The sequence below is a fragment of the Caloenas nicobarica genome, chromosome 4 (genome assembly GCF_036013445.1).
Source record: "Caloenas nicobarica isolate bCalNic1 chromosome 4, bCalNic1.hap1, whole genome shotgun sequence".
NCBI lineage: Eukaryota > Metazoa > Chordata > Aves > Columbiformes > Columbidae > Caloenas > Caloenas nicobarica.
The window spans coordinates 40,431,411-40,443,763 of NC_088248.1; the positions used below are offsets into that span (position 1 = coordinate 40,431,411).

Genomic DNA, 12,353 nt, shown 5'->3' on the forward strand with positions numbered 1-12,353 from the left:
GACAAAGCTGTTAATTTAATTTTGACATTTGTTAGCCAAGGGAAGGAAAATAATTTATGCTGTGAGAATAATATAGTCTTCATATTTTTTATTGAAATGTTTCCCCTTTGGAAAATAAGGTTTTCTGAAAGTCAGTAATTTCTTCTGTGAAGAATCATCATTTTCATTGAAACACTTCAGCAGTGTAATAATAGGAAAAATGAAAAAATGAGAAGTGATTTCTAAGCTGTTTTCACTTTAGCTTGCATCATAGTTTACTCTTGAAAATGAAAACAATTCTGAACCATTCTCAGATTTTAGGATTGCATATACGTAAACTTTTTAGCTTTGCTGAACAGTTTTGAAGCTGTTCAAATAACTCCGTATGTAATTATTCCTGCATCTCCTTTCTCTTTTACCTTTTTTTTCTTGTTGTTTTGCTTAGCTTTGCTAAATAGGCAAATATAAAGAAGAAACACTGATAAATTATGAAGCATTTCAACACAAACTTGTACACAGCATAATATCTTGAAAGCTTTGTAACAAAGACATATCAAAGAATAGCCCAGTTGTTCCATTTTAAGACTTGGGAAATCTGTTTTTTGAACAGTATATTAATGGAAACAGGATTTCCAACTATTTATTAAAGTCTAATGAAAGTTTAAATAAAGTCTAATTAAATTTTAATGAATGTAGAAAATGTTAACATAACAGAGTTGTGCTGTGTATGTGTGCTGTGGCGGTCCATGCTATTGTGAATTAATTGGCAGAAGGTGGGCTTTTATAGTTCACATCTACGGCTTGCAGAAAACTTTATTTTGATTTTGCTAGTTTTGCATGTCTTTAGAAAGCAGGAGAAATTTGAAAGGAGAGCATTGTAATCTAGTGCCCAGGCTGAAAAAACCTGTTCTCTCTTTAGTTGCAGTTGCTTATTTCCTTTGTACTTTCAATATATTTGCAGCACCTTGGATCTGCAAATGTGTTTTTGCTGCAGCTGCTTGCTACTCCTCGTTAATGGCTAATTTTAAAACCATAGCACATTATAAAAGTGTTTGAACCATTAACACCACCAACAGAAACAATACCCTATGAAGAATACTGCAGGTTGTCCTAAGAGTGGCTCCTAAAAGGGTGTAAAAACATCAAGTTGCAGAAGGTAACCATCGACTGAGTCAAAACTGGCCCACATGGGATCAAACCCCAGCACCTCTGTAGCTTCCCTGGTGCTAAATCTCTCTAGGGCAGCATGAGAAGTATACAGACCACGCATCACCAGGGAACTGAAAACTGGAAAGTCTCTTTCTTTTACTGCTTTCCAAAATGCAGATATTGCAGCTTCTTTACCACTTGCTTATACAAACAAGATGAAGTCTGATTTTATCCAGAAAATTGAGTTTGTAAGTGTCTCAGGCAGTCAGGTACAAACTGACATCTTTTTCAATTTAAACTGCCTGTTAAGATTTGAACAGCCTTTGTAACATAGAAACGTTCTGTTTGAACAGCTTTGGAAGTTGGTCATTCTTATAACTGTGGGTTAACCTGGTAGAGCAGTTACTAGAGCAGGTTCTAGGATCCACTTCACAAGATTTGTATGAATACGTCTGTATAGATAAGATTTTGTGTATTTTCAAGGCATTTCCTGTAGTGGAACTCTTTGTCTCCTATCTTTGCTACTGTTTTGCAAATTTATTTGGCCCATTTTCCAATCGTAAGCAATTATATTATGTATAGATTATTATCGTGGTTTCTTTTTCCATAGTTCAAATAGCTGTCATTAAAAAAGAAAAAAAGAAATCCTTGTAATGCAATTACTTCCTTACAAAAACCATAGTAAATAGATTTTTTTTAAAGTTCTAGAGGAAAGAATGGAATCACAGAATCACAGAATCACAGAATGTTAGGGATTGGAAGGGACCTCGAAAGATCATCTAGTCCAATCCCCCTGCCGGAGCAGGAACACCTAGCTGAGGTTACACAGGAAGGCGTCCAGGCGGGTTTTGAATGTCCCCAGAGAAGGAGAATCCACAACCTCCCTGGGCAGCCTGTTCCAGTGTTCCGCCACCCTCACTGAGAAGAAGTTTCTTCTCAAATTTAAGTGGAACCTCTTGTGTTCCAGCTTGAACCCATTACCCCTTGTCTTACTGTTGGTTGTCACCGAGAAGAGCCTGGCTCCATCCTCCTGACACCCACCCTTTACATATTTATAAACATTGATGAGGTCACCCCTCAGTCTCCTCTTCTCCAAGCTAAAGAGACCCAGCTCCCTCAGCCTTTCCTCATAAGGGAGATGCTCCACTCCCTTAATCATCTTTGTGGCCCTGCGCTGGACTCTCTCCAGCAGTTCCCTGTCCTTCTTGAACTGAGGGGCCCAGAACTGGACACAATATTCCAGATGAGGTCTCACCAGGGCAGAGTAGAGGGAAAGGAGAACCTCTCTCGACCTACTAACCACCCCCCTTCTAATACACCCCAGGATGCCATTGGCCTTCCTGGCCACAAGGGCACAGTGCTGGCTCATGGTCATCCTGCTGTCCACCAGGACCCCCAGGTCCCTTTCCCCTACACTGCTCTCTAATAGGTCATTCCCCAACCTGTACTGGAACCTGGGGTTGTTCCTGCCCAGATGCAAGACTCTACATTTTCCCTTGTTATATTTCATTAAATTTTTCCCCGCCCAACTCTCCAGCCTGTCCAGATCTCGCTGGATGGCAGCACAGCCCTCTGGAATACATATTTCATTATATTTACACATTTTGTGGGTATTAAATATAATCCAAAAAGTGTAACATTTAGTGAAATGCATTGATGACTAAAATATATAGCTGTGAAATATGTCTCTTTTTTCAAGTGTACTCAATATAGTAGGGGTGTCAAACTCGTTTTCACCGGGGCCCACATCAGTCTCACTGTTGCCTTCAAAGGGCCGAATGTAATTTTAGGACTGTATAAATGCAATTACATTAAGCCCTTTGAAGGCAACCACGAGGCTGATGGTGGCCCCTGGTGAAAATGAGTTTGACACCCCTGCATAAGGATAAGAAGGAAGTTTCAGAAATTTTTGAATCTCTTTTTATCTTCAGTGATATTTGTCTTCCCATTGATTAGTCTTTTTCCATTTGCACCATCCTGTTGCAAACAGTTTTTAGGCCTTTGAAGGACTGAAGAACTCTGAATTTAGCATTTGGAAAAAAATACCTTTTAGCACAAGCAGACCTTTGGCAGGTTTAACGCATCCGTAACAGCTGTTATAATTTGCCATAATTTTTTATGCAACATCATAAAGAAAAGGCCGTAACTCCCATCTCTAAATGCAACTGGCATCTTTCTTTCTACTTCTCCTGCTGTGGACTGCCAATTATCACAAGTGAGTAATGAAAGATTGAAGCCTTTGGAGCAGCCAATTCTCAGAACCATTAGTTTTCTTTTATATTCAAGCCTAATTCCAGGAATGTGCTAGGTGAGAAATAAGACATATCATGTCATTTCAGGATAATACCATGTAATTTTGGGGTAATAAAGAATTCATTTCTGGAGAGAGAAGTGATCTGATATGGAAAAGTTCAATTTCTTTCTCTCTAGAGAGCTTTATCTCTTCAGATGTGACCCTGTATAATTAAATATATTTCAAATATCAAGAGAAATGGTAGCAGAGCAGACAATAGAATTCTCTATTTTATGTAGAAATGAAATTATATGAAGCAGTCAGTGTAATATAAGATAAAGTAGATTGCTACTATTCATTGTTTCCAGTGGAATTCCTGCTGTTTGATTTTATTCATTACAGTTTCATAAGGAGGCAATTGTATTGTGTCTGTGTGACTAGAGTTTTAGACTCACACTTAATTGCATTAATTCAGAAAGTACTGGCAAGAATCAGTACTTAATTGCTGTTATTACGTGAATGTAAAAGAGAAAAGGGATGGTGTCCACTCAATAAGAAGTTACAAATTTCACACATGAATTACCAGGTGCTTGGAAGTTACATTTCTGATTCTTAAAGTAAGATGTGTTTAATAAAAGAGAATCTAAATCCCCTTTTATTCCAACGCTAGATTAAAAACATGTCAAAACAAATAAAATGTTTTCTTTCCCAAACCACTCATTTTTCTTAAAAACAATCAATCTCACTAATCGAAGTCAGATAGTTGTGACTGTTTTAAGATGACAGGCTTAGACACAAAAATTCCTTTACTTTCTGTATTTTGAATCCTATTGCATTAGCATACCTGTTAATAAATTGGTATTGTCTCAACAAGGTTTTAAATCTGGTTTCATAAATATCCCTATTACAGTTTTTATACTGAAGGAAAGTGACAAGAGATAATGGATGGTGATGTGTTAACTGCTAGAAAGGAGTGAGAATGGCTGAAAAGATTTTTCCTGAAACTAGAACGCATCCTCTGTTGCACTTTCACGTTTCACAGTCAGTATTTTTGAGCTGCTACTCAAATACAATGGTTAATGGTGCTCAGCTAATCATCTTTATTATGGTGTTCACTGGGTTGCTTTTGGAGCAGAGGTGTGTAGGTTTCCTTCTCAGGCTGGAGCTCCCATCTAAATGGGATGAGCAGTGGAGGACACTGAGGTGGTTGCTCTGTGTCCTCACCCTGTGTCTCCCCTGCTCACGGCGTGACTGGACAGGTGATGGCAGGATGGTCCTTGGGCCACCCAAGCGTGCTGGTCCTGAATGGGCGGTATTTTGCAGGTGGCAATGTGAATTCGCCAAGTCCGAGTTACAGAAAGTGCTGAGCTTCAGCTTGTACTCTGACACCCTCTCCAGAAGGCACAGCAAACATAATTTTTGTACATGTTTTCTTTAGCTCTGATTTTACAGCTTTGGCACCAAGTGATACGGTAATGTCAGATGCTACCTAGAAAATATAAAATAGCTGAAACCCCCCGGAATGGATCGTCCCTAGACCTTTCCTGTATGAATGGTGGCATTTTTAAAGCAATAACGTAACTTAATGTAACATGGTAAATTTTATTCTATAAATGGAGCCTGCTACAAAATTAGATTTAGATTCCTATTCACTTAGAGTACTTGTGGTTAATGGTATTTCAATACTTGCTGAAAAGGCAGTTTTAGGAACTTGTGGTCTGAAGTAGGTTAATACTACAGCAAGGTGACTCTTAGGATTGAGGCAGACTTCTTTTTCTTCACATCATATACCTATGTTAAGGAATGTAAGGCTTGAGTGTAAAAATTCATTCAATGTTTTCTGTATGTTCTGCTACTAAAAGGAGTATGCCAATTTCTGCATAAGGTGTGGGGCGGACTTTTGGATTGGAAGGTTTTTTCCATAGCATTGATTGTATTAATATATTGCCCTCCACTCTGGTGTGTTGAAGAAAGTCTGTCTCAGAATAGTACCTTATATTTTGGTAAATATAAACTCATGTTTTATGCCAACATAAAGGCATGAGTTCAACCTTATTCTTGTGGAAAGCAGCTCCAAAGCAGAATTACATGGGGAGAGGGACCTTTAAAACTACTTTGAACAGAAGGGCATCTACGTGTTCTTGACTCTGGCATGGTAGCCTTTTACTCTTTAAAAGAAAAAAAAAAGTTAATTTTACTATGATGTTATTTCTTTTGAGGAAGATAGTGGGGTTTAGACTGGGATGCAAAAGAGAGGCATTTTGAGCTGATTTATTTTGCTAATGTCTCAGCTGTTGGTTGATGCATCTGTGTTCAAAAGATTCTTTTATCTTGTTTCGCAAGTGTTCATCTGTGGGCATGATCTAAACAAGAGTTAGAATAGGAAAGCATTTTATTACAGGTCCAAATACATGCCAGCTAGCTTAAATCTCTTGTAATTTTAGAATCTACTATCTTGTGAAGTCAATGTAAGGAAGAGCTTTGAAATAGATGGATGCTTTCAATGCAACCTCAAAATTAATGTTGCATTCATTAGCTTTTGAACTATACTACATCTTATGTGGAAATCATACTTTGCCAAGAGTCTAAAGCATTTCAAATTATAGTGTTGCTGGGCTTTTGTAGCTGATATACAGCTCAATTCAGTTCACGAAAGTTTGTCATCTTTCTAACTCTAGTAAAAATTAGTTTTACCGAAGTTGCCAATTCGTGTATTTTTGTACTGCTAAAATATTCACTTTTATTCCATAAATTGCAGTTTTACATTTCAGTTGGTTCTAAAATTATATGATTAATTTACTGTTTATTATTTTTTCAAAGTGCAAATTGCAACTGAGTATCTGAACATGAATTATGCAAATTCACATTCAGTGTTATATAAAAAGTCATAGCTTAAGCTTATTAATTTCACTAATGCGACTCAGTATCAGCTACACATATGAATTCATTTGAAATTTATATATAACTCATAAAAGTCCTAGGAATTTAAGTAGTATTTTCTGCATGCCCCAAGGGTGCAGAATGCGTAGAGTAAAAATATACGTGAGGAATACATTATAAGCCATCACGAATTTGGTGGTTTGGACTGGAGCAGTCAGGAATTGGAGCTGAAGACTTTGTTTCATACAGATGTGTGCATAGTTCCCATTTGTATATTCTTTCTTCCTAAGAAAAGATAGTTCATAATGCGACCCCAGACTTTTATAAAAGTGCAAAATAAAGAGATTGTTCAATGATGGCTTAAATGAATGGCTCCTACCAGCAGTATAGAGATCTGATAATTCCTGTCATAAGTTTCCCCATCTGTCCTTGAGTGTTGCCACAGAATGACATTATGATGATAACAAAGGATTTGAAAGGAGGATGACTCATGTATTGTTTATTTTTACATCACAGCAGTGCAAATATTTACATGAAATTATAGTAGTCTTTGGGAGAACAATCTCAGTAACTGACCTTTTCTAGCTATTCACCCTTACCTCTGCATTAGCCTAATATGTTCTCGGTTATGTTTGTATCTGAAAAACATTGAAATGATTATAAATAATTGATACAGATAGTGCTCAGATGTAGTCCTGCACTGCTATGTGCATGTGCAAAAGTAGAAAGAAAGTATTTTTTTAGAAGAGTTTTAAATTTAAGCACTATTATTTTATAAAACAATGTGTAAAATAAGAAAAAAAAAAAACTTTAAATACAACGTTAATTTTTGTGTTGCCAGTATATAAGGTAAACGTAGATATAGATTTTCAATGGAAGTGTTATCTTCACTGGAAGATTACTTACATTAATCAAAACTTTTTCAACTACTTGCAATTCTGAAAGGTTATTGATCTGTTCCCCCTTTTTCTTCCACTGTTCACATTTTCACATTTTCTTTCTTGAGTAAGTGTGTGTGTAAAGAGAGCATTTATATATGTGGTGGGGCAGTAAAACTGTAGGCATACATATATATATAAAAGTGTGTGTGTGTGTATATATATATATATATATATATATATATGTAGCCGTCGAAAACTTCCTTTTGAAGTGATGGCCTGTGACTGAAAGGCATGGAGACCACATATTTCTATATATGTGAGGCAAGTGCAGCATCTTCTGTCTGGCACCCTGAGAAATCCTTGATCCATCTAAGTGCTACTAGTAGCTTGAATTTTCACTTTAGAAGTTCTTGAGGATTAGCACAACTGACACTGCAATCATGTAATTATGACCTCCTATTCAGGTTAATTCAAATAATATTAGTTGTTTTATTAACTATATAATGGTACAGTGTATCTTGCTACATATTGGATTTGTAAAATGCTTTTTTTGAGAAGAGATTTTCCGAATGTTTGCCAAAGCTGCAATCGCAAGGAATATCAAGTAAAAAGTGTGAAGGGAAGCTCCAAAGAATTTAGCTGCTAAAATATCCACCTCTAGGGAACATACACAAACTGCATTAAAAGATTGCCATAGGAATGGCAAAAAAGAAACCTCTGACACAAGCTTTACCCAGATCTGTCAAATTTCAATTATTGTGAAGCAGAGGTTCTCAAGAGGATTTTTTCCTTTTTTTTTTTTTTCCCCACAAAGCAAAGATACTGAGAATTGTTTTTCTCAAAGAAATAATGTAGGGTGTTTTTTTTTTCTAGTTATTCGTAAGCTGTTGTAGCATTTTTGGAAGATACTCTGATTAAAAAAAAAAAAAAATCTTCATTAGGTCCATGACATGGAAAATTTCAGCATTGATCATTAAATTTTGCTAAGGTTGGCATACTGAAAACAGTCTTCTAACAAGGAAATGTTAAGAAATATTATTAGTAAATAATGCTGTGATTTCCTCTGTATAAAAAATGAGAAAGCACCTGCACTATGTACTGACCAGTTTTTAACAGTAATTGATCAGGCTCATTGTGGATTAGTATCATACCATTTTCTTCTAAAAGGTAGATAACCTGTGAAATACAGAATTTGGTGAATTATCAACAGAGGGATTTTATAAAATAGCCAGTGCACAACAAGGGTTGAAAATTTTCAGTTTATCTTCCTTTGACTTACCTTTACAGTCATGATGATGCATTAAACAAAGAAATTAGTTAGTTTCTTGAACGTAAGTTTTTCATGACAGTTCATATATACTTGTCTTATTTTACATTTGAAAATAAGTCTTTATTGGTACTATTTTTCCTTCTAATTAGAAAGCTGGTAGTCAGCAGCATACATTCTCTAATATCACGGGGGAGAGGAGAAGAATTTAAAAATATTTCAATTAGTTCAAAGTAACTGTATGGAATTATTGTATTCATGAACTACCTTAACCTTAGATGAAAATACCTAACTGAAGCACTGGATCATGATACTTTTAAAAGAACAGAAAAAAACCTTTTCATTTTGATTAATGTTTTCCTTTGATCTTCCTTTTGAAAGGCAAAGGAATTTTTAGTGCAGGTATTATTATTCCCATTAACCACAGTTCTCCTCTAGTGACTCTTTTCTCATGGGTTCCTAAGAAATGCCTTGTATCTCATAAGTTTGCAGATTAGAAAAGTAAAAATTAGTAACATTCCAATCATTTTGTGAAATATCATGTTTTGAAGTGCCTTTTTCTTTGGTCTTTACAAAGTTAAATTTTTATGGAGTTAAAATTAGAATATATCTCAGATACTGAAAATGGGACTCTTCCAACTATATAGTGATGAATCCCACCATACTAAAGTTTTTATTTTGTTAATTGTTTCCAGTATTTACTTAGTGAGTAGACTAGATAACAGAAAAGAACATTGTTATTATAAATCATGTACAAAATAAACCAAGTGTGTCAAAATTCTTTTTATACTAACCACTTAAATTAGGATCTCCAGCAGTCTAGGTATGACTTATTTCTGAAAATATGGTACTTAGGATCAACAAGATTAATGATCCTCAAGGTCTCACAAATGCTCTGGCCCTGTAAAGACAAGGATTCTTTTATCTCTGTGCACTGCACATGGATGCCCCCCATCAAATAATCCAAATATGAGAAGGTAGACTGGAACGTATTTTTTAACATAGTGAAGTAAACCAGTCATAGAAAGACTGGACAGCTTTATTGCTTTAGAAGGGAAAAGGAGATGAATCTCTGAATATTTGCTCTGATAAAAAGCTAGTGTATAACAAAAATGTGTATGGTTAGCCCTGAAGATTATGCACAAAAGCACCTTTTTCACTTTGTAGCACGAGCTGAACTGGACTGTGCTCAGGTGTTAGGAGAGGCATGCAAAATTATCAATCCTGTGCAGATTTGAAGAGGTGCAGGATCTTGATAGTTCTTCAAGAAGTCTGTTTTATTTCAGTCAGGCTTCTAAATTTTTCATAGCGAAACTACTTACTGTAATCATCCTTGGCTAATGCATTCTTCATACCAGCAAAGAGCTACAGGACTTGGTAAAAGTGTTTGTGCCAGGTTTAATGCATCTCCATGGGCTGTCTTAAAAAATTTGAGATAAACCTTCTTGCAGTTCTGAAATTGTGCTCCCTTCTGGTTTTCATTACTTGTGTTCAGACCAAAACATCACATTACCTCTTTTTTTAGAGAACTGTGCAATGAGGTAGTGTAACCAAGTTCTTTCTTCAGTCAAGACAATCTTTAGATACTTTCTGTCTCTGGAGGATAGTTGAAAAACTTGGGGCTGGACCGCTCCTTTTTTCCTTTGTTTCCATCCTAAGTGATTTTTTCAGATTTAGGTGGATGTTTTAAAGATGTAGGAGAGTAGGGAGTCGTATCTTGTGCTGTATAAAATCAAAAAGCTAAATGTTTATTCATAAATATTTTTGTATGGAGAACAATAGCAATGCCATTTTCATCCTAAATATCTACAGCTCTTTTTGAAAGTGTTCACCAATACTAGGTTTTAGGATGTCTTATCGGATTTTATTTCTCGCAATGTAAGATATTCTAGCTACAGCGTTAGCTGTGTTTTCATCTCCTTCCGCATGTCTCTGAATGCTTCTGTAGAGGTTTTTAGACATGAACCTTTATTTCTCATGTAATATTTTTAGTTGGAGACAGTAGCATGATGTAGCAATGATTTTCCTTCAGCAAGACTGACGGACTTCAGTGCTTGTGGTTCTTTTCTTGGCTGCAGGCACTAGCATATGTAACAATTAGATGAGCCTTTTGAAATAACAATGTTTACATTAACAAGGCCTTTTAGGAAGCAAAACATGTTTAAAAATACTCCATGCACATATTTATATTTAATGTTAAAAGGGGAGGGCTAGGATTAAATTTAGAATTGATATTAAAAATGCAAAATCATAGTAATTAGACTCCTGTTCTTAATATAATATTACAATCTGTTTGTTATTCTATGATAATATTAGCATTCTCATATGCCTAATGGTGCTTCATTAAGTTTTATTTTCTACCATTAGACTACCCTCTACATCAGTTCTCCAAGGTTTTCAGAGATTAATTAATATTTTAGTCATGCGGTAGTCCATACTTGTATGACCTGATTAAACACATCTTCACTGCTAATCCAGACAGGTAATTAATAATAATATTGACATACAAAAGGAAACTGTTCCCTGAGCCGTATATGCAGAAGGGGTGTAGTTGGGTGCTGAGGGCAGAGGGAACAGCTGTATTACAGGCAGCTCCTGCTGACGGATTGATGGGAGCAGTGACAGGTACCTCTCTCAGAGGAAGCTCTTGGTCCACGAAGTGAGACCAAGGCTGCCGCGCTCTCAATTTTTAGAAGTGGAAAAAAACGGGTCCCCAGCATATGCAACTGAGTAGTCAGCTGCCTGGCAGTGTTAGGAGTCTTTCAGTTCTTGGTGAGTTACTTACATGTTTGCAAAGCAGTAGATTTGATTGTGTGCCACATAACTTTCAGGATTTTGTACTAGACTACAAGCAGTGGAAAAATAAAGTAAGCAAAACTGCCTTAGCTTTAGTTTAAAAATTAATTGAATTGTTCAGGTTTGATTGGCTAGGTAAGATGTACCATTCTCTATATCTAGCAATTCTCTGACTCTTCTTAATGGACAAATAATGAGATTGTTTCTCATTTTTCTGCATTTTCTAAGTATTCCTGAGTTTTGGAAAATCAAAAAACTGGAGGACAAGAAAACTGCAAAATTATTTCTGTTCATCTGTTAAAACTTTTTTTTTTTTCTGAATTTATAGGCTTCTTGCAAGTTTCATTTCATTGGTTTATTCTCTACATTTTTCTCCGTGTGTCTTCTGGATTGTATTTTAAGCTTCTAAAGTAAATGGTTGTTATTTTGTTGTCTTTCTAACTGGTTTCAAAACTTTATCTTCTGAGGTGGAATTCACTGACATGCTCGGGACTCTGCTTTCCGTAGTCAGCGTATGACAATACTCCCAGTGGCCCCGCTTGTAGTTAGTATGAAATGAGAAACTGGCAAGTAGTGCTCTGTTGGGACAGAGTTATTACACTTTGGATACTAGATGATTAATGAGGTTTAGGTCTAGAAAGGAATATTATCATAATCTGATCTCCCTTGTATACTGTACGCAGTATATCTGTGTTTTTTTAGAGATCATACTCTCAGCAGTGCCTGTGCAGCTAGAGTGCATTTCCTCTCCCCCTGCACTGACAGTGTCAATGATTTCAGAGTAAAAGACCTGCTGTGTAACCAGGCCTCTGTGGAAGACAGCAAAACTTATCTGAAAAGTTAATCTCTGGCTGCTGGTGTGTCCTTGTTATCATTCTGAGCAATGATTGATTTTTGTTTCTAACAGAGCTTGAAGAGAGAATAATGCCAATATGATTTCTAGTAGCTGTATAAATAATGTGGTGTATGATATTTGGTGCCTGCACAACTTTGTATGGTGGTGTTTAAAGTTTTTTTCTGAGTAGCATTTTTTTCTACATGTTTAATTAATTGGAGTCTATTGATTTCTCTGAGTAAGAAAGGTTTTTCTCTTTGAAACTCAAGATAGGGACAATGTTTATCTTATTGTGCTAAACCTACGTTCCATAGGTTATTGATATCTGGCTTT

At 36.0% G+C, this 12,353-nt stretch overlaps 1 protein-coding gene across 1 annotated transcript in view; it reads left to right on the plus strand.

Moving 5' to 3' along the window:
- GALNTL6 (polypeptide N-acetylgalactosaminyltransferase like 6) overlaps window positions 1-12,353 on the plus strand; it is a 442,009-nt gene that overhangs the window by 280,735 nt on the left and 148,921 nt on the right. The gene's annotated exons all lie outside the window — the stretch shown is intronic.